The sequence below is a fragment of the Patagioenas fasciata genome, chromosome 7 (assembly GCF_037038585.1).
Source record: "Patagioenas fasciata isolate bPatFas1 chromosome 7, bPatFas1.hap1, whole genome shotgun sequence".
Taxonomy (NCBI): Eukaryota; Metazoa; Chordata; class Aves; order Columbiformes; family Columbidae; genus Patagioenas; species Patagioenas fasciata.
In genome coordinates, this window is record NC_092526.1 from 12,890,392 (window position 1) to 12,917,582 (window position 27,191).

Here is a 27,191-nt window from a genome sequence, read left to right on the forward strand (position 1 = left end):
TTTTTTTTTTACCCATTTTCTCTTGGCTGCTTGGTGGTGTGGCTACCTCAGCATTGGTGAAACCAAACAGGCTCTTGGCTGGGACTGAGTCTGGTCAACATGCATGAGCCTGGACCATTGTGGTTACTAAATTGAGAGGATAAAGTTATTCCTTTAATGCTGGTGTAGTGTTTCAGTTGCAGCACTTCCGTGCTTGTCACCAGGGTTTATTCAGAGGTCTCACACAATTTGCTAGCTATTGTGGAAACCTTGGGTGTATTCCTTGACTGCAGGCTGAGGATCACAGCTGACACATTGGTGGAAAAAACAGATTATTGGGGATTTATTTCTGTGGGGATAAGGGTGTACTAATGCTATTGTACAGTGCCTGGCTGGGCCCTTCCATGGCATGTGTTGTATGGTTCTAGTTGTCCGTCTGCAAGGAAGGAATTCAAGCTGGAACAGGTGCAGGGAAGGGCTGTGGTGTTTGGGAGATTGAAAAGTCTGTCTGACCAGAGGAGACTGAAAGTTTCACTTGTTTAGTTTACAGTATGAAGGCTGAGAGGGAATATGACTGCTGTCTATAAATACATCAGGGGATGAGCATCAGGGAGGGGAAAGAACTGTTAGAGCTAAAGGGCAAGGTTAGCACAAGAACGAATGTGTATAAAACTGGCTGTGTGCAAATTCAGACTGGATGTGAGATGAAAGTTGCCTGTAGCAAGAACATTAAGGGACTGGAAAAGCTCTTGGGAGAGGAATAGATAAGGACAAGGCATCTGTTTGGTTTTAGGATAGATCTTGTGATGATTTTGAATAGTTTATGAATAATACAGAATAACAGGATTATGCACAGTGATAGGGAAAGTTCATTTCAGTCCTTTGTATGGTAGAACAGATATGATGTGCCTGAAACTGCTCTAACACAAATATGAATCAACACAAATATTTTAAAAAGTGTGCTGGTTTTGGGCCTCAGAAATCCCAGAGTGACTTACAGAGACTGTTCATGCTGTGCCAGAGGATCATGTGCCTGGTACCTCTGCATTAGAATTAGTTGTTGCTTGTATGCATGCGTGATCCAGCTCCCCTCATGTTTAGTAGGTAGCAGGGTGAGTGGGGGAGAATCTTTGCTGTCCCTGGAGTGGTGGCACTTGCCTGAGGGCCATTGCCTGAACTGGAGCTTGTCTGGAGTGGTGGGCTCTGGATGGCTCAGTGGAGTTCTGGTGTCCTCTGGATGCTGAAAGAAATATTCATCAGTCCACAGGTCCCCCACCAACACCAGCCTGAGCTTCTCTTCCTTGTCTTATTTGTGTGATATTCCTTCAAGTTGTCTTGAAAGCCATTTGTGTCTCACCCTTTGAACTTCAGCATGAAAAAACGCCTACTGACAATCCCACTGGTGGTGGGATCTAGTTGCCTCTGACTTTGTCTTGTTTTAATTAAGTCATTTTATAAGCAGAGAAGGTTTATGAAGCCTTATTTCCTTTGGGTTTTTCTCTGTAGATTTGCTGGTGTCTAATGTTGTGGTTTTCCTCATGCTGAAGTCTGTCTCTTGCTTGGTTACTGTATTTGTAAGAGCATAATACCTTTGGGATCTCTCCCTTCTCTACCATGGTAGGTTGAAATTTGCTAAAATTGATTGAAGAATTAAGAGTTTATGGGGAAAGGAAAGAATATATGAATGACAGATGAACAATTTAATAATCTCTTATTTAAAAATAAGGCTGAAAAACAGACGATAATTTAGTAATAAAAATACATCTCTAACCTTCTAGTGTGTTCTTAGCATTAAGTGCAGCCATGTTAGTTTTTAGAGGACCATCGAGGTAGCCTGTTGCAGAGATACTTTTTGTTTCACATATGTGATTCTGGTAGCATTCCTTTTGCAGCAGTTGCATTTTGAGACTGAAAGGTATGATTTCCTGTGTGATGGTAGGATCAGCTTGTGGGTTCACAGAGTAATCTGGGTTGGAAAGGCCCTTGGACTCGTCTAGTTCTATTCACCATATAATTGTTTGCAGTCAAGGCTTTCTGGTTTGCTTTCTAACAAAATTTATTGACACATAAGTGGTAAGTGTCCACATGTCGGAAGTGCCTATGTGTACCTGTTCCGATATACATACTTTGGGATGCCAGTGATGACAGCATAACAGTTTGTTTGTCTTAAAGATACGGAGCTGGCTCTGAGATGAACCACCTGGGGCACTGGTGACAATCCAGCGGAGGCCCAGCAGAGTCTGGCTCATCCTGCTGCTTGGCTGGCTCAGAGCTCCAGGCTTCTGATGCTGGACTGTGCTCCGTGTTTGTGAGAAGCTACCTCATGTATTTGTATCCCATGTGCTGTCAGTGCGCTGGCTATATCATTAAATGCAGGAGGCGATGTGTGGAACACGGTGAACACATGTAGTCTCTGATTTTCTCCAAGTGAACATTACCTCCCACAAATTGTTCATTACTTTCTTCCCGGAACAGATCTTTTTTATTTTTAACTAGACAAAACCTATGTTCCTCATTGCTTTTGTGCCAAGTAGGAAACTTTAAAACAAAGCAACGTTTGAGTGTTCAAGATTCAGAGCAAAGAGTCCCAGTTATCAGAGCATGGAAAGCAAGATAATTTTTTATAGTGTGGCTGGGAGTTTAGCCAGAGGCAATAATATGTAGGATTGGGCCCTGAATTAAGTGTGAGAAAGAAAATTTTCATGCCTGGTAATGCTTTTTCGTCTCCAAAAATAGCTTTCTGGAAGTTTGTCGAAACAATGAAAAATGAGGTAGCAGAACCCCATCCTGCTGTACGGTTCTTGTGGCCCCGCTCACACGGCAGGAGGTGTGTACAGGTGCAGAGGCCGGCGGGTTCTCTTTGGGGTGTGGGAGCATTGAGGGATTAAAGGTGGCATTACCACCTTGCCAGGGTAAGAGTGTTTGTGCCAGTCAGCTGGTGGTTGAGAAACTGATAATAGCAAATGGAAAACCTAAAGTTGCTTCTACTCAGTGTATTTTGAAATTATACTGTTTGAATAATATCTGCATTTACTGTGAATTATATGTTAGAAATCATCTCTTTCTGCTAATTGTCTTAGTTCTTTATATGTCTGTTAGAACTATATTCCATTAAAAGGCAGTATTTTTGCCTCATTTTGTCATGACTCTCCATTTGACTAATATCCAGTGACATAGTAATGTTGGGTCTAATCGGAAATCTTACGGCAAATGGAGGCATCACTGCTTATGCAGTGATGTGGAACAAATGGCTGCTTTTAACAGCTTAGGAGAACTTCGTGTCTCGCTATTGGGAGCTTAAATAAAGGGATGCTGCTTGTTCAGCGCTGTTTAAAGCTGAATGTTGCAGGCTTTTACTGATGTATACCCATCACCAAAGTTGTCTGATGGAACCAGATCTGTTAAGAATACAGTTTCTTTAATAACTTTATAAATTTAAACAGCTTTAGCTTTCACATTGGAATAAAGTTTTGGAGGGAATCCCCTTTGCTTATAGCTAAGGGAATTGGTCCTGTTGCATCAACTTACATTGCCTCTTGAAGAGTATCGGTTCAAGTACCTGCATGTGTTTTTATCTCTTCAACTGGAGTGCTGTGGAGAGAGTGGTCCTTGGGCAGATGCTGGAGTACATTTGTAGCTTTTTCAATTAAGAACCTGGAGAAGATAGCTGTGTACCTTGTTCACCTCTGAGCCCTCAGAGGAGCACTGCAGGGCTGTACTCTGAGGAAGGACCGGTGCCATTGATGTGCCGCTGTTATGTGCCTGGCTGAACTGGTGACCTCCAAAAGGAATTTCCCTCACAATGATGGAAAGCTGAAACTGTACGCAGGTTTTAGAAGGTACCTGCTCTTGAAATATTTGCTTTTCTTTTGTTTGTCTGGCTAAAGCTTTTCTTCCAGGCATGCATAGGCATCTTTCCTGGTAATCTGCTGTCTACCTCTTCTACCTTCTGTCCCTTTAGGTCTTTAAAAAGTTGTTACCTGAACTGAATAAGTTATGTGACTAAGTCTGCTTGTGAAAGACTGCACCGTCTCCAGCATTCTTCAAGATCAGAGCTTTCTTATTGGCTTTTAAAGAGCTCTGCTTCTTTCTTCATATTGCTTGGGTCCCATTCTCTCTATGCAATTTCATCTGTTTCCTTCTGGAATTTCCTGTTCTAGTAAGCCAGCTTACAATTAATGAGAAGCTTTTCCGAAGCAGGAGGTCACGTGTGGAGAAAAGTGCGGTGGTTCTTGTTTGAAAACGCTCCTCTGGAGGTGGTGTGATGGGAACTGGCACTACAGATGAATGGGAAGGCAGGAGCTGACATCTCAAGCCAAACCCTTAAGTTGGTTACTTTTCTAGGTGGTACCTCTGGTATGAAACTTAAGTCATGTGAAACAGTGTGAGGGTGGCTTGCTGACTTTTTCGTCTATGGAAAGCAGGTTTTTAATTGGGGTAAGGTAAGCACAAGCAAAGAGAAGAGGCTGAAGACAGGGCTGTGCAGGTGTTCATGAAGGTGGGAGGTGAGCCAGGAAAAACTCCTGGGAGGTCAAGGAGATGACTTGAGTCTGTTTATCCCATCTTCTGGGAGGATGGAAATGAAATGAGTTATTGGGGTTGCTTTCCCGGGATCAGGAGGGCACTTCTTACAGGGAGAGCAGCAGTTCTGCTAAGTGAATGTATGCCAGAAAAACAGCTCTGCAACCAAACTTGGCTGAGGAGCAACTAAAACAAAAATGCTCCAAAAGCTGCCCTTTTTAATCAGGAAAGGTGTGGTAGGGTTGGGACAATGGGAAATCTGGTACTTAATTAATAGCCAGATCCTGCTGCCATTGAAATCAGCCAAACTCAGACTGACCGTGCCTGCTGCAATGTGCTGCTTCAAGCATGCCCATGAGCAGGCCCTCTGGAGATGCGATGTTATTTTGGATTAGCACCACAGCTGAGGTGGGAATCATCTGTCTTTTTTTAGTTTTAGCATTTGAAATGCTTGTGATGACATCTATGCTTGTGTTGTTTGTATGCATGTTTAATAAAGATTAATTCACATTCGAATTCTCTTTTTTAAGGAAATTTTGGTCTGGGAGATATTCCTTTGGGGCTAACCTTTAATAATAGGTAATCAGGGGATAACTGATATTGTTTACTCTTTTGTTTCAGTAGTCAGAGTATGTGATTGAAATTTATGATTTTTGCACTCCCTCTATTTGAAGCTTTTGAATTTGTATTTCCTTGTGATAGTTTTGGTGGTTTTGAGGTAAAAACGCACCAGTGGTCTTATAAATAAATGAAATGTGAACTTTCGTCAGAAGTTTTGGCTTCCATGCCAGTTACTGTGGCATTTTTGAAAGATGCTGTTTTGTATAAAGCTTTTACAAAACAGGAGGTGGAAAAAACCATCTTGGGCTATTACTGCTTTTGTACTGCCACAGGCATTGATACAAGACCAACCCAAGCCCTCTCTGGTTGTTTACAGCCTGCTTGGTGTGTACCAGTTTCCCACCTGTGATCTCTGGGCCGTGTGGAACTTGTGTAATTGTTTAGGGAGCTATAAAGGATTAACGTGAAGTGAGGCTGTTGCCTGTGGGCTTACACTTGCTCTCTAGAGATCCACAAACTTCCTTGGAAGGATGTAGGTGCCTGTACATTTCAGAAGCTTGAAAACTCTCACATATGAATCTAGGGGTGAGACAGTCCTTTTCTAGCAGATGAGAAAAATGCTTATGTCCTTTCTAAGTATTACTGTGCTGTATGCAATATTTGTACTTCTAAGAAAAATGTCAGAGTTCCTAGTTCTGATCTTATTCCTTTGTTTGATTTGAAATCTTGAATCAGATTAAGCCCTAACACTGCTCCAGAAGAAGTGCTTTATTCACAAAAAATAATTTATTTCAGTGCAGGAGGAACTGGTTGGGATTTCATGAACTGTATTACATAGGATACCAGATTAACTGACCTAATGAGCTGCTTCTGCCTCTAAAAATTTGTTATTGGTGCAAATAATTTACAGTAAAGAGGTCATGGTTTTTGCTGGCTTTGTTCTTCAAAATAATGTAGTTGATGACTAATACTGCTGTTTTCAGTCAATTCTTTCTTCCCTTATCCTTGCTGTTTCCTTTGCCCTTTCCAGATCAGTGATGTGAGAAGGATGTTCCCTCTGCTTCCAGACAATACTCGTTTTGACATTCTGTGTTCAGCTCTTGATTATTTTGGAGGAAGCTAAAAATCTCATTTGACTCAAATAGAATCATTATAGGTATAAGTGACCGTGAGGAGAGCAGTTGACTGACCAACATTGCAGTCTGGACTGTGATTTGGAATTAAGGGTTCAGTCACATAGGTGTGTCCTTGTGCAGAATGTTATTTGCTTGGGTCAATGCTGGGTGATCAGTTGGGGGGGTTGTGTCATCATGTTTTAAAGGGTTACTATTCTGTAGCAAATACAGCTGAGAATGAGGTGTTTAGAAGAGCTCATCAGCAGATACTTGGTTGTTCCAGGACCTGCAGCAGGGTCCACATTCTTGCAAGAACTTAAGGTGCTTCCCATTCCTTTGAATTGAAGGCTGATGCCAGGCAGGCAGGGAGGTGGAGACTGAATCCAGCAAGGCTGAGAGGGGACCTTTGCCACAAGATCATCTTCTCTTTCTCACCGACAGGTTCAGTATTTGTGGATGATGCTTAAACTGCATATGGATATTGTTTTAGTCTTTGTGCCTGTCTGTTTTTAATCACTGCTGTTCAGTGCTCATTTTGGGAATAGTTGCATACCTGTGAGATGGATCTTATTTTTTTCCTTTTATCTAGCATCAAAAGATTAAAAGGAAACTTGAAAAGCATACGTTCTTCATTTGACTTGCACAGCTAATTTTCTCCTTAATACAATGAGCTCCAGCTTTCTGCTGAAAGTGGGTTTGTGCTCAGGCACCAGGAGTCTGCAAGGGGAGAGTCGGGGAAATAAGTGTTCTGTTCCAGGGGAGCTGTAATCTCCTGGGTTTTTTTATGCTATTTTGTTGATAATGAACAATAAGTGATCTGTCTATACTATGGATAGTTGAACCTCACGTGTTAGTCTTTATGTAGTTTTCTAGGCCTTGTGGGTCTTGGACTGTGGTGATGGCCCATGCCTTGTGTAAAGTCTTTCAGAAGGAACTGTATTTGTCTAGAATATTTGGGTTGGAGCATTTAATGGATTCTTTCAATGCAGATAATGCTGTTTTTCCGATGTCTACAGCCTTCAGTAGAACTAATCTGTGTATAAAACTTCCTGGAAGTTCTGGTTGTTGGGAGGAACCCTGTGCTTCTCCCCTTATTTTGCAGGATCTGTACGTAGAAATACTTAATGCATGGTTTTCCCTACATATACTGTAAATAGTTGGTTTGGAGATTCACTGCTTTTCTGATTGGCATAGTTAGTGATACATCTGTCCTGAAATTCTTTGATGCTGGATCAAAAGAAAAAAGATTTTGGAAGGATGAGATTAATATAAATTTTTAAATTCTGTACTGCTTTTCATCCAGAAGGATCTGGAATTACTTTTCGAACCAACAAAATGGATAAACCCGTCATTGAAGTGTGCTGCTTTCACCTGCTTGAACAATAAACTTGGCACAAATGTGTTACTTTCATCAAGGGAAGTGGATTGCCTTAAATATTGATGCTATGTTCTTTTGTCACCAGGCATTAAGGCAGAGGCTGTATTTAGTTCCTAGTTGACAGAGAAAGTAGCAAGGCAATTCTACAGGGAAAATCTGGCAATGGGGTAGTGAGTTTTATTATTCTTTGTCCTCTGAACTGGTCACCGGGCTGCCAATGAAGTGTGGACCAGACCTGGAAGCTCAGCTTGCAGCACATCGAATGGAGCTTCCAGGAGAAGAGTGGGAGGATGACTTTCCTCCCTGGCAGCTCTGACCCTGTGGCTGTGCTGAGGGTCAGCCCTGCTGAGCTCAACTGAGCAATATCCCTGTTTCAATTGGGCTGGTCCTGATGGCCACACATTCCTGCCTGATGTCCTTCCCCAATGTTCTCCAAACCTTGCTAGCAGAAGGTCTCTTATTTAAAAAAACAAACAAAACCAAACCACCAAGGCTAGACAGGAAGGTAGGACTGTGCCTCTCTCCTTCTCCCTTTGATTTGACTTCATAAGAATTTTTCTTTCCCACTCACCCTTTCTGGAACGACAGAAATCAGGTCTCATGGGACTTGGTTAGGCAGTGGTGCAGGGTACTTGCAGTGTATCCTGACTCCCTCCTGATTGGAAAAGAAACTGGTCTGAATAGAGAGTATTTGCTGAAGCAGTCATAAGAGGTTCTTTCTCACTATTGCCTGCTTCATGTGGAGAAGCTCTTCCTTCCTTCTCCCCTGCTTGCTTCACCAGCAGTTGCATTGGGTAGCTTGGCTCCTGGGGTGTGCTGCTGCTGCTCTGACAGTCCAAAGCTTTTGCTTACCAGATTGGTTTGGAGCTTCCTTGACCTGCTGTGATGTGACTGAGTACAAGAGCCTGGTGTGCAGTACTGTGACCTCTGTTTGGAGAGAGAGATACAGAACCAGTGGTAGGAAAATGCTTGTACCGGACTAGGTGGGAGGGAGCCCTCCTCTGTCTGCCTGACTGAAGCAGGTTGGCAGGCAAGATGACTTGGTAGCGGAGAGGAAATCCCTGATTATTTTTCACACTCCTCTTTTTCTGCCTTATGTTTCTGTGAAGGTGTAAGTCACTCCCAAAAGATGAAGGCTTCTCCACAAATTCCCATTGAGAAGGATTCCGCACTGTGGAAGAGAGGCTGGGTGGGTTGCTTGCTAGCCTTGGCCCTGTAGATATAAGAACATGCTTAAACTGCTGCAGGTGGGGTTTTCTGTGTCCAGAAATTACAATTACAAGTTAGAGACCATCTGTCTGCATTACTGAACTGTGAGCAACTGAGTGAGAACTGGGTTTCTGCTGGTGTAAAGGTTTGCTGGCAAAGCGGGTGCCTTTGCAGGGATTAGCTCCAGGGGAAAAGGTGTTTTCTTTCTTGCTGGTATATGGTGCTCTAGCTAGTGCCACATGCAGATGCTCCTCGTTCCAGATTAATGATTCCTTGTTCCCCCAGGTCTTGAGGAGGATGTTTGAAGAAGGGAGAAGTGTATTGGCAGGATTCAGTTGCTGATTCTGGTGTCTTCACCCAGTTCCTAAAACCACCACAGTGAATTCACTCAGGAGGCATGGGAAGGGTCTAGTTGGTGCTGAGCTGGTGGTCTTAGCAGCAGTTAATTGCAATTATGCCTCCAGTATTTCAGTTTCTTGGGAAATTACTAGAGGCCAGAGCCTTGCCATTTCTCCTTTCCTGAGCATATTGCAGTCTAGGTTTGAAAGATGAAAACTTCTTTTGCAGATCCCTGTTAGCCAACTAGTACTGCTCCCAGTCTGAAGGAACTGTGTGGATTTTATTTCATGTGAATAAGAGGAGAGTGATAGTGAAGAGTGGTTAATACTGAAGAGCCTGCCATTGACCCTTAGGTTGCAGCAAACCCTTCTCCTTTTGTTGCGGAGGCTGTAAATCAGAGTTGGTGTAATGACAGAATCCAGGTTTGTAAACCATAGGTCTGCACTGCAACGAAACTTTCCTGAGCATGTAGTCAGCAGCAGTCCAGTGAATCTGCAGGGTGGCTCATGAGGTGAAGTTTTAGGTGTCTTGCATACACCAGCAGACTTTTTTCAGTTGTTTCTCTCCTGCCTACAGTGTTTGCAGGTAAAAAGGAGATGCAGCCCCTGCCTGTAAGAGGGTGTGCTCTGTGTTGGAGGAAGCAAGAGATGACACTGTTCCAGCAGCAGTGGAGGGTGGCCCACTTGGAAGTTTCTTGTATATTTTGTTCATGAATGTTCAGGGAAAGCTCTGGAGAAAATCTACTGGAGCTTTCTGAGGTTACATGTGACTCTTTAGGAAACCTTAACCACAAGCTAGACTGTAATTTTTCCTGTGGTTTTAAGATTAATAGGTGTTGCAATGAAGTGATGTGAATACTACATGTTAATGTGTATTGCTTGTCTATGGTAATTAATATGTTTTGGTGGTCTCTGCCTTCATGGTATTCAGGCTATTCTTAGGAAAAAAAAAAGTCTTCTGAGATACTATTTTAAAATAAAGGTTCTTTTTCCACGTGACTTGGGCGGTTTAGTACCATCACTCATATGAGGAGCAATGAGTATGTTTGCAAGGCCTGGGAGCACAGGTTGTGAAACAGCTGGAGTCAGTGGAGATACAAGCCTTGAGCTTCATGCAGGACCTGGACTGTCACAGACTCAGGTTCAGCTGCCAGTTCTGCCCTGACTGACAGTAAACAGTGTATAATATCTTTGCCTCCTCCTGAGTATCTTCTCTGTTCTTCTGGGAGAATATTGTACTCATTAAATTGAGGATACTGACTGTGTAAGCCCATTGTGGTGATTTGAAACTAGGGGCTGATATCAAGACCTCTGTAGGTCGGGGAGCATTTTTAACTTTAAATCAGCTTTTTTCTTGCACCCTTCAGAGCCACCACCTGAGGATGATGGATGAATGTTCCTAGCATAGACCTCACCATGGGGTTTCATTCAGTGGTGGATCTTAATTACATAGAGGGAAGACACTTTCCATATTGTAAGATTTGGGAAATTGTACAAATTCATTTTTTGACATGCTTTCATACAATTTAATTTAAACTTGTCCCTAGTGAGCTAAAACACTACAAGTCTAAAGTTTATTTCATATTGATTTGAGTGGCCCTGGGGCTTTTTCTCAAGGTTTAGTTCACTTAGTGTTGTATAAATGGGTTCAATTTAAGCGTGAAAGGCCTGATCTGTGTGTTATTCTGGTTTTAGTAGCAGGTCTTGCTGTGGCAAAGCAGCACAACTGAGTCACACCGAGATAGAAACCAGGACAGAGCATGCTGACTATTTTAACCTAGATTCCCTTTTACGTGGTGTCCAGCATGTGTGGTCTGTGAAGTTAGATGCATGGATGATTAGAAAGCTGTTCTGAATAGCCAAGAGTTGATTAAGAGCTTTTGTTTGCTGTTGAATGATGAATGTGACAGGTATGAGGAGTGTTATTGGATCTCAGAGCAGCTCAGTGTGATAGAATCCAAATGTCAAGAGGAAAATTCTGTTTGTGTTGAAGTTGGGGGTCATTGGTATGGAGTTGAAGTATCCTACAGGGAAAGAAAGGATGAATATGGTTTGGGTTTCAGACATGGGACAGGGAGTCTAAGGTTCACTTTAGCCTTTGTATACTTCATGGTTTTATTAATCTTGAACTATGCAAGTTTGGAAAGTTTTGTTAACCAGGGTGTCAGCCTTAGCCTGGGGAGTAGCTTCTGTTTGCCAGTGCAATTTGTATCTATAGTGGATCACTAATAAGGGTCTCTTGTCAATTTGCCTCCTGTTGCTTACAAGGGTGTTTACCAACTAGTAACATATTTTGTTGATACTGTATTTGTAATGGCAAAGAATAAATTTTGAGGCTTCCTAGGTATTGTAATATAAAGGCACTTGAGGAAATAGTCAAATCCAGTTTCTTGTTCACAGAAGACAACCAAATGTACCCAGATGTCTTCTGTCAGATGTTTATCCAACCTATGCTTAAAATACATCGTTTGAAGATTTCACAGCCTTCTAAATGAGTCTGTTTCAGTGCCCCTCTGTTCTTCATGCTTAATTTCTTTTCTAGCTGATCTAAGAGGATTTCTCTTTATCCTTCTTCTGAAGGATATGGGAAAAGTTGATCACCACCCTTGTTCATTACCACACTAGCAAAATCTCTTCCATGTAGTTTCAATTGTAACTGCTTACCTGTGCTTTGGTCTGCAGTGGATTGACAGAGCTTTGTGCTAAGGCAGCCTCTAATTGCTGGATCTGGCATGATTCTGGGGTAAGGGCACATGGCTTTTTTCATCCCAGAAGGTACTAAGTAATGGAGGGACCACCTCACCAGCCTGTAGATAGATCCGCCCAAAGGCAGATCTCGGTTATGCCTCCCCTTGGCTGAGAGATCGTGTGCCTTTGGAGTTGCCACATCTCCGTGATTTAATGAAGATCTCCTAAAGGAATCTCCCGCTTTTTTACGCTAGCTGCTCAGGTTTCAAGCCCTGTAGTGGTGTCATTAACAGAGAGGAGGTGGGGGGAGATGTGGGATGAAGCTTTAGAGGCATTGTCGTGGGCAGAGATGCTTTCTGTAATCTCTAGAGAGGCACAGCATGTGGCAGGGAAAAGAGCAGGATGGCAGATGGGGTGAGGGCAGCTACAGTCATACCAAGGAGACAGCGTCATGAAGCTTTCGTGCTGTGGCATACAAATGGGTCACAATGTTGATTTGTCACTCTGAGCAGGAGCTTCTGCTGCTATCAAGAATGTGATGATATGAATTAAAAGCATTTCTGGGTAGGGCATCCGTAGAAGATTGATCTGTGTGCACAGAGAACTTTGCCACTGGAGACAGAGTGCTTAAGTCTGTCTCGTCTGGGTGAACTTACATGTACAGCTTGGAAAACAACAGTGGAGAGAAGAAATGGTCTTTGAGGCTTGATCTCTTGGCTGCAGCAGAAGTGTCCTGGACAAGTCAGTTGGGCTGTAGTTTCCCTTGGTGGTCACTGTCTCCAGTTATCTTACGTACATGGCGGAACTGACTGGTGGTGTTAATGGTGCTTTGGCTTGTGTCTGTGTCCACTTAGTGTAGTCTGCCCTGTCTGTTCCTTGGTGGAGCTACCATTTTGGTATTCCTGGTCAGCTTTGCAGCCTGAGGAGGACACTGCATGGAGCTGAACTGCAGCATGCTGCTGCGTTGAGAGACCACATGAATGCAGTGGATCCTTCAAAGGAGGAAGTGATGGCTTTTAGGCCTGTCTCGAAGTTCTTGAACTGCAATTATATGAGTGGCTGTTTAGTCATGATATCATTTGTAGCAAAAATGAGTTACTGGGTGTGTTGTAACAGTTTCTATCAATTTTCTGTGGCCTAGGTTTTGGGTTCCCCATCCCAGAGGGCAGAATCAACATCTCTACTGGTGATGCTGTTTGTCCCCCTCTCAGGCCTGGTGCAGTTTGCCCACTGCTGTGGACTCACCTTGCAGGAGCGCTGGGTAGAGATGGTTCAGACCTGCATCTCCTGTGCAGGGGCTGAAGAACTGGCTGAAGGCTTGGGAGGCAGACCTGAGAGCCTAATCCTGGCTCTGCTGCAAGTCTGGTTTGTGCTGCTCAGAACAGCACCAGTTTCTTGCTGTAAAGTTGGAAACAAAATACCTTAGTGTCCTTTCAGAGACAGTGTAGGCTGGAAGGGTGCTATTTACCTGCATGCTGCTTCACACAAGAAAAATGAACAATAAAATAGGTGCCGTGGGTTTTCAGTATTATATCCCTTCTCAAACCCTCCTAACAAAGGATTTCAGACTAAGTTCTGAGGAGCAGGGAGTGAGACTGCTTTCCATGGGTATTTTGCTTGAGACTTTGTGTTTCTTGCTGGGGATGAAGGATAAAAGGGAGCTGTTGATGCTGGCATATCCTGACTTCTAGTCCTAATTTTCTAGTGAGCAAGAGGAATTTTATGGAAAAAATAATGCAACTGAATTAATCTGTCTTGCAAAATAAAGTTTTCAGTGTCTTAGATGATTTAATAAGTCACTTAAAGAAACCATCAAGGCATATGTAAGGTCAGCACATAACCAGGCAGCTCTTTGGAGAGCATGGGATCTACTTAGTAGACTGAAGTAGCTTAGCTAAAAATCTGTTTCTGGAATTGTTTTTTCCCCACCTAATACAATTTAGGTGATCTTTACAGTCTGAATCATCGAAAGGCAAGAAGTGTGCAGTTTCTGGGGAGAATGATGTGAGTGCAGACAGACGGCTTCAGATTCTAGGTTTGTGCTAGTCTGATGGGTCAGCATCTGTCCCGTAGCAGCAAATCTGAACTCCTTACCTTTGGTTGACTAAAAAGTCAAGATAGATTAAAAAACAGTGCAGGGCCTGTACATCTCTTTCAGTTATCTTCTTTCTTTAAATAAAGAGTTAATGAAGAATCTGTGCTTTGCTTCTGTTGCTTTCTGTTCGTGGCATCTTCTTTGATGTATGAATTTGAAGACAAAGAACAGAACGTATATATGCACTCTCAAAACAAATTTCAAGTCCTTTGAAGGAGGGAGGAGAAATCTCTTTAAATGGTGATGTGAGTATATGAGTAGCTCTGCATAGGTTTTTTTTTTTTTCTGCATGTATAGATCTTAGGCTAAACTTTATTTGTAACTGGACTGCATACTGGCAGCATCCCAACACTGCAGGCAGATGTATACGAATTAGCCAAATAATACATCTTTCCAGCATACAGTACTGCTAGACCTCAGCATGACAAGTTTATGACAGTAATAGTGCTCTGTAATTCCTGATAAGGATATGAAAGCTCTTGAAAAACACTAGAATATATTTCCTATCTTGCCAGGGTGCAGGATATTGTCATTAGCCTAAAGGAGGAAAAAGATGAAGGGCAAGAAGAATAGTAACTATAGCTGGATTCTCTTCCTCATCAGTTGGTGATGTTTATTTTGTGGAAGATTTAGCAAATGATGTGCTTGACTTTTCTCCCAATGTCTGTGCTGAAGAAAAAGTGACCGATTGACCTCTAACCTGCACCACTAGCGATGTTATCAGGAAAGCATGTTATGTTTCTTGGTGTTATCCTTGGTCATCGCCATATCTTAGCTCCTCTTTCTCTAACTGATGTTTTCTCCTCTGACATAGTAACTATCTGTGAAAATCTCCTGTTCTTCTAGAATAGTCTCTGTGCACTAGACTGCAGAAGACTTGCTGGCAGCGATCCCTCCTCCTTGCTGAACAAAGCTGCCATTGGCACAGACTGACAGAGGGATAGTAATTGGAACCTATTGCTGCGTACGACTTTGAACTTTTTATTTTTATCAGGTCACGTCAAGTTAAACAAAACTTGCTAGATAAATAAACCAAAAACCCAATGTAATTTCTTGGCTGTAAAGAGTACACCAGTTCCTCCTATTGCTGACAGTATTTGAGTCTGACATAAGAGATTGCTGATCTTGCTGCATGGTTCATGTCTCAGATTCTTTATACCTGCAGGAAACCCTGTTTCAAGATTGTCATGGATCAGGTCATGTAGCTGGAGTCTTTGGGGGCTACAAGTTGTTGCCTGCTTGTACTACTGTATTTAGAGACGGATTAAAAAAATAAAATTAGATCTGCTGTTTCACAGCAAAGACTTATTGGTGGTGATGCAGAAGCTCATTAATTCATGAATTGATAAGCCTATGTCTAACAAGAATGTATAAAACTATTTCAAGTTTTAATGAATACTTAAAGTCAATGACAGCTGAATACCTGTATGTTAGGAATAGAGTAAAACAAAATGCATTGTAGAAATATGACCAACCTGATCTAATTTTGAGCAGTGGGGTGGGGATGGTGTTGAACTAGTTGGCCTTTGGAGACCCCGTCTAACTCAGTTTTATTGGTGAGCCTTATTAGGCTAAAGGTTGGAGAGCTATTCTGTCTTTTAACTCCATATAAATGTGCAGCAGGGCTGGATGGGATAGGAGGAAACAACCTGGCATCCTTTTCACGTCAGGTGAAAGAGTCCCACTGTCATGTCCAGCTTTGTGTCTGCCTTATTTCAGAATTCTCAAGACATCAGGTTTTGGTTCTGGGAGTTCTCAGAATGACTGTGCTTTCCCTTCTGTGTAAAAGAAGTTGCTTAATAATAATGGAGCACTTTAGTTTGGAATAGTTGCCTCAAAGTCAAGTAACAACTTCTGAAGTTACAAAAGGAAGGAAGGCTTGTGTATACTCAGATTCTTAAGTTTTTGCATTTTTTTAGTGTGTGCTATTAACTGCTTGCATAAATGTATGCAAACAGTTCAGCAGAAGGTTAGAAAGTTATTTTAATGAATATCCAGTGAGAACAGAACTCTTTGAGAAAATAACAGAATTACCAAATAAGTCGTCTAGTCTTCTAAAATCATGAACTAAGTGGTTATTTAAACACTTGATTCAGCTTACACTTTGAAAATAATGATGGGAGTTGTGAAGGAGAGGAGAACATGGTGAGAACATTGTGAAAGGCGAGCAGAGAAGAGTACCAGGAGGTACCTGCTTCATTGGGCTGTGCTTTCCCAGGATGTCACCTTTCGTGTGCCCTGCGCTGAACTGGGTGGCTTCTGGTATTACATCAGAGGAACAGAAGCTATTAGGGTATTTCAGTTTCTTCAGAGTTCTATTTAAGATTATTAATCTAAGAGCTAATGATTTAGTTGAACACTTAATTCCTTTCTTCTGTTAATCCACAAGAAGCCTCTAATGTGAGGGATGCTTGTTTGTGTAGCTACAGTCCTAGACCATTGATAAGAATTATTTGCCTGACTTGTTTGAATGGGCTTTTAGAGTTGGATATAGAAGCCACAATGTATGTGGTTTGTCCCTATAATTTTCCAGTTATTTTCTACTTGTGCTATCAGCTCCTCAGATGGCTTGTTTTTTTTTTTCTCCCTTAATGCTGGATCCTTCAAGCAATGCAGGATGAAGAGTTTCCTTCTTTTCCCTTGAGGTGTTTGTATGTTCTTTTTGCTTTGTTTTGCGTGTGCATGTTTTGATTTTTTTGTCGTCTCACCAGTATAACAGCTCTGTAGCCAGGAGTGCTTCAGAGCAGACACAGCATAGACACCGAGCTGAGCGTCACAGGTGCCAGCCCACCCTCATGTCTTGGGTTGGATCCCTAATACAGTTAAATGCTGGTTTTCAGTGCATGTTAACTTAAAAAGCTATTGCCAGGCTGCCCACCCAGGTGCCTGTGGCTTCCAAGGGTGCCAGTTGTGTGAGGTTTCTTATAGCAGTGGGTTTCCAACAGGACTACAGTATCCAGGATAACTATTTCCAGGCAGATTTTGTTGAACAGCTGCCCCATGGTGTCGACTGTCACCCATTTCAGACCTGGAATATCAAGTGAGTGGGATGCTGTGGAGTGTTATATGTATGCAACTGGGTTTCCAAACAGCTTGCTAGAAAAGCCACAAGTATGCAGCTGAACTGCAGTGCATAGTGCTTGGTGCACGCGTTATGCTCTAGAGCAGTTCTGCAGACACCTGCAGCCTCCAAGTACCAAGGCAATAAACCTACCCCTGCCTGTAATTCTGAGTCTCAGCCCCTACTTGTGGATAGGTAGCTTGCCTGAGATTGCAAAACCTTTTTGGGTTTCTGACCACATGTCACACAGCAATGTGGCCCAAGGGTGTGCCCTAATTTAGATGCATTGTGCTTCACTATGCTGTCATATAATTAAGTATCTGTTGGAAATAACTAAAAAGGCGTCTGTTTTCAGTCCGAGAGAGGAAAACAGATGTTTTATTCTCTTGTGAGAGCTCAGCAGAGTGATGCTTCAGCTGTTGCTCCAGATCTCAATGATGACAGCCAAAAAGGCAAAGGGACAAGCGCATAGGTCAAAAGGAGTTGAGGAAAGGAACATATTTCAGAAGGAGAAGAATGTTTATTTCCTGTGTGTGAAGTGGCACGTGGGGAGCTTGTGGAAAGTATTTGCTTTAAATGGGCAGAGGCAGATTTTTTTTTTTCATTCTGATTGCTGTTTCCTAGACCTGATAGATCAGATTCATACAATCATTCCAGTTGGAAGAGACCCTCAGGATCATCAAGTCCAACCATAACCTAACCTAACTCGAGCACTGAACCATGTCTCTAAGATCCTTGTCTAAATGCCTTTTAAACCCCTTCAGGGATGGTGACTCCACCACTTCCCTGGACAGCCTGTTCCAATGCCTGACAACCCTTTCTGTGAAGAAATTTTTCCTAATATCCAATCTAAACCTCCCCTGGCACAACTTGAGGCTGTTTCCTTTTGTCCTATCACTTGCTACTTAGGAGAAGAGATCAACAGCCTCCATGCTACAACCTCCTCTCAGGTAGCTGTAGACAGCGATAAGGTCTCCCCTCAGCCTCCTTTTCTGCAGGCCAAACAGCCCCAGTTCTCTCAGCTGTTCCTTGTCAGACTTGTGCTCCAGACTGCTCACCAACTTTGTCACCTCCTCTGAACTCTTCTTGGAAGAGATCTACTTGCCAGAAGTTAAAAGATACTAAAAATACCTGACTTGGTCACAGCCAGTGCTAAGAGCTGGATGTCAGAGAGCTGTAGCTGGGAGGTCTGCCTGGGTTACAGACTGTTTGGGGCTCTGAGCTGGCTGGAGCTGCTGAGCCAGAAGCTGTGTGTAGAAGAGGTCTGCAGGATGCTAGGCCTGGGCCACTTGTCCAGTGTCCCTGGTCCCTCACAGGATGACTCAATGGCTCAGAGAGTGCACGCTCACAGCAGCCCAGTGCAGATAGGTACTGGGACGTACTTGCTGGTGGAAGGTCTGGTTCTACCTGCATAGACACACTTGGGTGAGCAGGACAGGACTGGGACTGTCCCCTTCTTTATATTGGTGGCATTTAGTTTTCTGGGGGCTTGGTTTCAGCTGGAGTCACTGGTACAGCACTGATAGTAAACCTCTGGAAGCTTTTTAAGTTAACATGCATTGAAAACCAGCATTTAACTGTATTAGGGAGACTAAGGGAGAGAATGATAAAAGAAGCAGCTGATACTGTCAACAGCTTAAACCATTAGCACTCAGTCTTCACTGATCTGTTGTGACAGTACTGAATAGTTAAGCTGTGGGAAGCATCACATTTGCTGTATGGGCTGTCCTAGATCTTGTGGATACTGGGTCAGATCTAGCTTGGGTGCGTGCACCTCTCACTGGTGTAGAAGAGACTGAGAAGTATTGTCACCCAAAGCTCTAAGGGTCATCCTCTGGGCTTCCTGGAATGGGACAGAAAGGTATCTGAAATGCACTGTCTCATCTCCAAGGCTCATCTGTGAAGGAAGACATCATGCTGTACTGCTGAGGACTTACCTTGAGAGCAGTGCTTCCCAATACCACAGGGGTCACCACAGCTTCACCAGCCCTAAGGGGATGGGAACAGAAGGCGTAGGTCCAGCAGAGGATGGCAGCACGTGTGAGAGATTCTCTGTACTTGGCAATGATGCTGCTTAGTCGCAGAGGTTGGTTTCCTTGTACTTCTCAACACATTTGGCTTTTTCTTTCATGTATCAGGGTGCTCCTTGGTTCTGAAGTATTTTGAAACTCTGAGTTTTAGTTTTGTTACACAAGGTTTTGAAATCATCTTCTCTTGTGATGCTGGTGACTCTGGAGGAGCTGTCTCTGAAATATGAACAGCATTTGTGGGGCCTATTGTATGTAAAACTGACCAGAAGATCTGCAGGATATGAGGATATGCTGCAAGAGCATGCCTGTTCTGTGGGGGTTTCTTGTGTGTGTGGTGGTGTGTGTTTTTTGTGGTTTTTTTTTTTTTTCTTCTCTCCATGGAAAGCTTTGCTTAGATTCTTTTGGTTGAGCTGCTGTGTTTGCAGCTGGGTCAGCCAGCTCTGTCCTTGCCTTACCCTGTGGCTTGTGTCTGTCTGCATCCAGAAGTGATTTTCTTTGGATGCAAATTTATATTGTCTTATGGTTGCAGATAAGAATATAAGCCTCTTTATTTAACTTTCTTTGGTTAAATGTGGCACCTTTTCTTCCAACCGCACCAACCTTTTGGACTCCTTGAGAGCTATGAAATCAGCTGCTTATTTACTTGGCTGGTAGAGCACTATAGTACTAGCAGTGCTTTCCAGCCATTCTTAGCAATGGGAAGTGAAGAAAGGACTCCTCAGGCAGAAGCTGAGGGGGAATTCCAGTATGGACTTTGTAATTACCAGATCTGGAGTTTTGGCAGGATGTGGAAGCTGTTGTCTTTGTGTTAGGAGGTTATTAAAGGCTTTCCATGTGGCCAGCTGGTCAGTGCATCAGCTCTTACCATCTCCTCTGAGTGAAGAGATGTCAGAGGGCTGAAGAGGCAGCTTTGCAGGAATAGGGTTCCTGCTGAGGTGGTGCCTCCCTCCATGGAGAAAACATTCCCTCCTGCCACCTGTGGCCCCTTTCTCTACCCAAAACCCATCCTTCACTTACTTGGACTATTGCCTTTCTTGCTGCAGCTAACAATGGCATCTTGAACCTTTCTTCTGCTTTTCTCAGAAGAGTTCTTCATTGTCATCCTATTAGACTGTTGTGGATGGTATCTGGAGACACTTCTCGGGGTGCAGGAGTGTGTGATAGATGCTGAGCAGGCAGTCTGTGCAGGGCTGGGAGCTGCTATGGAAGCTTCAGATGTTAGGGTGGTTCCAGGGATTTGCAAAGGCTGTGGCTGCTGGAAGTTCGGTTACAGTTTGAACTAGCAAGAGATGTCAGCATCTAGTAACTGCCCTCTAGTCATGTCAGCTTCTGTCAGCTCCTGTCAGCTCCTCACCACAATGGCTGCTTGGCCTCCCTGAGAGATCCCCAGCTTTTATTTTTCCCCTTATGTTACCAGCAGCTAGTGGGTCTTGGCTATGTTGGCATCTATTTGGTGCCCTTCTCATGAGACTATCCATGTGGCCTGTCATCACTGCTTCGCAGGGTTGCTGCTTGTTGTAGAAACTTGCGTTGAATGGTTTAATCTGGAAATGCAGATGTTCAGAAGTGTGGAAGCTACTGCTCAAGGTGGGTAGCTGAATATTTGAGCATCCTCACAATACTCACTACTCTTCTTGAGCCTTGAAGCAGAGAATGGGTGATGGTCTGCTAGATTGTGTTTGCCTTGTTTTGTGTGTTTTTTTTTTTTTTTTCCAGATGCTGTCTAAACCCACAGAAGCACTTCTGTTTGAATTTTAGAATGTGCTGAGCACTTTGTATTGCTGTAGGTGTTAGAGATGGAGTCTAGGTCAGTGCTGCGGTGCTGGGAGCTTTGAGGTGCCCCAGCTAATATGGTTCTGCCTGAAGGTGGATTACCAATGTGATTTCTTTCTCCCTGCACAGTAGCAGGCTTCTGTCTGTAATCGAGGGGAAAGCACTCTTATTAGGTAAATCAACCTGGTTTATTAATAAGGCACATAGCTACAGTAGCAATTTACTAGTTGCCATGATAAAGGCTTTCAATTTTCCCATGAAAAACAAAGCAGGGCATTGAAACGTGTTTGGTTGTTGTGGGCTTTTTTTCTTTCCCTGACATTCCTGTTGCTTTTCTGCAAGAGAGATCCTAGCATTTGTTGTGTGATGCTTCATTTTGCCTTGAGCTCCTGAGATGCAACTTGGCATCAAAGGCACGAGCTCATTCAAGGATGTGGCGGGGCTGATCCCCACCTGACACACAGGCATGATCTCCGAGGACCTGACTGCAAGTGTAAGTGCTCAGGTGGCAGCAGTGGGAATGTACAGAGTAGTGGCAGTGTTTGTGACTACGATATTTAACTGCTTCATGGTGAGGAAACAAAAGCAATAGCAGTTGGTAGTGTAGGTGTTTTGTTTTGATGTTGTTTTATGTGAAGATACTATACATTGAGCACTGCCGTGCAGGTATCCATACCTGGAAGGTGCTGCCAAAACAGGATTGCCTTCCCAAAACAGTTCTTGATGTTGAAAGTGAGATTTAAATTGAGACTTCGTCTTCAGCATCTCCTGATGTATTACTATGAGTGCTACTTCCCTGGTGACTGCACACAGACTGTAGTTCATGTCAGTAGTGATCTACCTGCTGTGCTGGCTGGAGCTTCGACCTTGCTCAGACTTAGAAAAACCACCTGTGCTCCAGAGCAGTGACTCTGCAACTTGTGATTCGCTCCATGTCCTTTGGACAGAGCCCAGTGGTTATGTGCAGCTCCTTCTCATCAAGGTTATGTGCAACCACTCAAGGACTAATGCAGAATTTGTGCAAAAGAGGGTGAACTTGTTATTTGTGGGAATTCACCTCTTCAGTTCCACTGAGCAGAGGCAGGGAGCAGTGTGGCTGGGGGTTGACTCACTCTAGCTCCTTCACCTAGGACATCCATGTCAGCTTTCCTGGAAGAGATGTCCACATTTCAGAATGATCATGTTCTTGTAAGCATTCCCCCCGTTTTTCTTTACAGAATTTCTGTAGTGAAGTTCTTGCTCTGTGGTGCATTTCCTTGAATTGCTTTGAGTTTCTCATGTGTTCTACCAAGTCTCTAGCTATTACATCAAGAGGCAACTGGATTATTGTTGGCTATTTTTTACTGGATCCATACAGTAATTATTGGGATTTTTTTACTTTTGCATAAGAAAGGTGCCCTTGTGTCCTCACAGTAGTTGTAAAAATACATCCTTGTAGTGATGGTTTCTGACAACTTTTTCTTAATGCCTCTAAGTGTTTTAAATGACCTTCTTCTGGGATTGATTTTACTCTAGAGCAATGCATTATTGAGTTGCTCATCTGTTTCCAGGTTTGTAAATGAAGGAAAACTTTCAGTAAGCATGTTTTTGCTTGTTTTACAAGTCCTGGTGGTTTCGTTGTGTTTTGATTCAGCTGCTTCCATTAATCCAGCAGTGACTCTTGTGACAGAATGGATGGTATCTCATGGCTTTAAGAGAAAGAACCCAGGAGTGATGATTTTAGATCTTCCCCTGTTCATTTGGGCTCCTGTTGCAGTTTGCTTGCTGGTGTTGGTTTTTCAAACTGTGTCATGCAGAACGACACAACCTGTGTCTGTACCAGGATCATTGGGCTGGGGCAATGCACTTGTGTTGCCAGTGCAGATGTGATCCTGCCTTGGAATATGAAATGTTAACTGCTGGAGTGGTGGAAGGAGACAACTCCTCCAGGGTGCATGTGGAACAACTCCTCCTTGCGTGCAGGTGGAATGCAGCACTCAGTATTTCCTAAGCTAATTTCATGTTTGCCTGTCTGTCAGGAGTTTTATTATTGCTGTGGTCACCCGAGATACGTACCTGACTTCAAAACTAGATTTGCAAATGTCAGCTAACTTTAGCTCTAGCTTGGTCTTGGATGCCCCGTTCGGTTGTGGTGGATATTTCATGTTTTGTGTCAGTCAGTGATGTAGGACATTGGTGCTTGTCTCGGGCTTCTCGATGTGTCATCTGAAGGGTTCTCCTTTTCACAAAATTACTAAGTTTAAAGTGTGCAAGTGCTTCTCTGTGTCATTGTTTATGAATCTAAAAGGCTATCTAAGCAAGTATTCAAAAAACCTGGTTGAATTATCTTAGTCTTTTTTGCACTTTGAGGTTTAGAAGTTTGTCTTTCTCTGCCTTCTCCTCCTCCTCCAAGGAAGACCTCACAGACAGACTCCAAACTGAAACAGCTGAAAGGTGTCACCACAGTGTAGGAGATGAGGAAACTGAGCGTGAAGCAAGCTGGTGACCTGTTTGGGATAGAAACTGTATCTCTAGCATTCCCAGTTGGGTCCCAGGCTGCACTGTGTGGAGGGTCCTGCAGGAAGCCGGCCCGTTGGGGACATGCTGCCCAGCCCTTGGCCAGTTCACTGCAAGGGACACGCGTTTGTGCAGCAGCCACCACCGCAGCCGTGTGCTCCTCTCTGCTGCGTGTGGCACAGTGCAGTGCAGAGGACAGGGCTTGTCTCTTGTCAACCATGGTCCAGAGCTGCTGTGTTGGAGCCGGCTGTTGTGGTAGCCCCAGGCTGGGATTCACTCTGGTCACTTTCTGCTGGATCAGCTGCTGCTGGATCGTGCAGTTTGCTTTCTTGGCCTTTTATGGGAGTGCATGTAGGTGTGTCTTGTTTTAAGCTGTGTTGGATGCATCTATTTGTCTGCCATACTTGCTGAGTGTTTGCTGTTAGAGCAGATGATGATAGGCTGTCTGCTCTTTGATACGTGCAGCTGCCTGAAGGCCTTTCAGCACCACCCAGCTATTAGAGGACAGATACCTGGAATCTTTTGAAGTAAGCTTTTTATGAACTCTTAAAAAGAACCAAGTTTTCTGTATTGGGAAAGGCCATGTTGCATCCTGGGAACTAGCAAGAGCCTTATTTATTTGGAATGATGGTGCCGTGGGACCTGGCAGCTAGAGGGTGGCAGAGGGGCTTGCTGACTGCTCTTGGTGCCTGTGAACAGTACTCCGAGACATTACAAAGCAGCAGCAGATGCCACTGAGCTGGATACTGGATGGCACAAATTGCTTTATTGACTGTCTTGGGGAACCTCCTGACTCAAATAAGCAAATAATCTGAGCTGCAGACTCAGGGCTCTGCCCCCGTGTGTTTCTGCAGTGGGTTTGAAAGACCTGAGATCTCCCTTTTCGGGACCTGTATGAACTAGGGGGCTAAAAGCAGCAGCTGCTGACCTGGTATTTTCTCGATTGAGGGCTGGGGTCCTCTGTGCTACTAGAGATACTGGTGAGTTGAGTCCTACCTTGCTTGGAGCATGAAGCAAGACCTGTGCTGATGTAAAAGCCTGAAATAGCTCTCTAGTCATCAGCACTGCAGCATTCCCTGGAATTTCGGATGGAGACCTCTGCCCTGCCTGTGCCTCAGCAGCGCGTGGTGCCCCCTGGCTGACTTCCCCAGGGAGGGCTGTGCTGCAGGATCACAGCGACAGGGGGGGTTGCTGTCATGTCCCATCACTGCCCTGGCCCTGTGTGACAGTCTCCCTGCTCCTTGGGTCCCCTGATCATCGGTGTGTGTTAATTCAGACAGAGCTTGAGTCGCTGCTTCAGTGGAAAACTGAAATGGGCTCTTCAGTGCAGTCAATCCATTGCAGCAAGGGCTGGAATTCGATTCATTCTACGCTTGATGATTATGCCCTGGGTTTTCTGTTTCTCTACAAGGGATCTGTTGGATGGCAATCCACACCCAATTTCAACTTTCCACCTCTGACCTTCAGCAGTTCCAGAGGCAGGTGGCACATCATGGTTGATAAAGGAATCCAGTATGGAAGGGAGTAACACTTGGTTATTTCCTCAATAGCTGTTCAAGCCACTACTGTAATCATCATGCTAATTACCTCTCCATTTCTGTAAGCGCAACAGCACAAATTATTGGGAGGCTTCGCTCATCCTCCCTGTCTGATCCTGGGGGCGAACTGCAGGGTAACTGCTTGTGTTTGCACTGTGTATATGTTCCTTTTAGTGTCTGAGTGGTGAGTTCCCCTGCTCTTTCTGGCTTGCAGGCAGTTTGAAGAAGAGATGGATGCCTTCCTCTCCTGGGACCAGATTTATCCCCAAGGCACAGCTCTGTAATTGCAGGCACCACTCTTGTCTATGCAAGATGCTGCTGGGTTATGGCTGATCAGACAGCTGTGAGTGATGACCGGCAGTCAGGGTCCCAGGGATGTTTCTTAGAAGCATCTCTTGGCTAATGAGGTTCTGAAGCCCATCCTCATGCTGGGGCTCTGCTGCTGTATCCCAGCTGGGGGAGCTGAGGGATCTGATGGACACGAGGGGAATGAGAGGGTTTAAGGCAGCTGTCTGAGCACTTGCCAATGGTAGATTAAATCTGGTGTGCAAGATGGATGTGCAAACTAATCACTATAAAAGCACAAGGAAGATTCTCCTTTAGCATATGAATAAATTCTATATCTTGCTGGCATGCTGCAGATGATGTAGAATTAAAATAATGACACAGCCAAAAGATCTGTTACCGGGATGGGAGAAAAATGCGAAAGCTGTTTGGAGAAAGTGAAGTTTTATGTTGGGAGAAGTTAGGATCCAGGTACTTGTATTAGAAGTTTCTTTTTTAGATGTGCAGTAGGCTGTTTCCTCTGCACCCTGTTCGTAGCTTCCAGCTATATGGCTGAGTTTTGAGTGAATCCATATGACACGCTGAGGGGAAGGAAGCTCGGGTTGTGCACTGACCACTGGTGTGCAAAGCAGCCATGGCAACTGCGGCAGGAGGGTTGAAAGAGGCTGGTCGAGTGCTGCAACGTCAGGGTTCTGGTGTGGGCAGTAGCATGAAAGACACTGGTGATGCTGTCGATCAACCTAAGTCAGCCGGTGTGTTTCTTATCACGCGTGTGTTCGATAGGAGCGCCGCTGTTTCGCAGCGAGTGTTACAGGTCAAGAACCACACACTGATTGGGGCGGTTGGGGGGTGGAGGGGGCGCACAGGACCGGCGGCAGCGGCTGATGCTGCCGTGCTGGGCGGGGAGTTCGCTGCCCCGACCCATCCGGGAGCTCAGTCGCCGCAGGCACCGGCCTGGAGTCGTTGCTGCAGATTTGTGTCAGCCGTGAAGCGGCCGTTGTTGTACACGCGCCGGGCACACGCCGCGGTGCGAGGTTCCAAAAATTGCGCCACGCACAAAGCGGGCGCTGGTGTGTTGCTTTAGGCGTTAGCAGGGCTGCCCTCACCACGCGTTCATTGAGCAGCCACGCAACCCCCAGATAAGGACGGTTAAAGGAGTACTGCGGCGCGCCTCCGCTAGGGGAAAGCTAACCGCGCCCTAGGTGCGGGCGAGGGGTGGGGATCCGCCGGGCCCGCTCCCCAGCCGCCCGGCTCGGGGGCGCGCTCCGCTCGGTTGAGGCACGGAGACCGGCGTTTCTGTCTCGCCTTCGGCCCCGGTTTAAGGCTGTCGACTGTGGCGGCGCTACCCAGAGTGCTCTGCGCCAGCCCGTTGGTAATTTGCATAGGGGGCTGGCCAACCGGGCGGTGGCGGTGACGGAGTGCGCCCCCTGCTGGCCGCCCCGTGCACACGCGTATGTATAGATGCGCGTACGTACAGGGGCTGCGCTGTGACAGCCGTGGTGGCACCGCCTCAGAAGCCGGGCTGCCTCTGATACTTCCAGGGGTTGCTGACTTCAGCGCCTCGCTAAAAACATACGGAGCACCGTCTCATACAAAACTATCGTGATCTACAGGTCTTGCCAAGTGTTTATTATACAAGCTATGCAATATATTCGGTAGATTATGTACTTTTTTTTTGTACTGTCATTAAGTTGAGTTAATCAGAGGGTTTTTTTCTAATCTGCAGCCTATCCTGAAGCTTCTCTCAGAGTGCCTTTCCCTAGGTTTTAGTTATGCCATAAAAGTGTTTGGTTTAATTTTTGCAAGTGAATAGTTAAGCAGCTCTTAGTGCACACTGCTTAATAATTATGAATGTAATAATTGCAATCAATTAATAGAAATGTTAATTACATCAAATACTGAAATTGTTATGCATATGGAATGTGTTGTGTACATTGCACATGTATGTATGAATTTAGCACTGGGCGGCAATTATGGTTGTTGGCTCTGTCAAATTCTTGGTAGTGGATTTTGGCTTGTAAATGTCACAGGGGGAAATAATCTGGGGACTCTTCTGTTTGGAAACAGCTTGGCTTGTCTGTCAGATGCTGCTCAAGGAGGAGTTGAGTGTACCTGTGCAACCTG

At 44.4% G+C, this 27,191-nt stretch overlaps 1 protein-coding gene and 1 non-coding gene across 37 annotated transcripts in view; one reads left to right on the forward strand and one right to left on the reverse strand.

Moving 5' to 3' along the window:
- CLASP1 (cytoplasmic linker associated protein 1) overlaps window positions 1-27,191 on the forward strand; it is a 170,528-nt gene that overhangs the window by 19,709 nt on the left and 123,628 nt on the right. The gene's annotated exons all lie outside the window — the stretch shown is intronic.
- On the reverse strand, window positions 26,101-26,217 carry LOC136103478 (U4atac minor spliceosomal RNA). The gene has a single exon (XR_010651619.1). It is a non-coding gene; the product is annotated as a U4atac minor spliceosomal RNA (small nuclear RNA).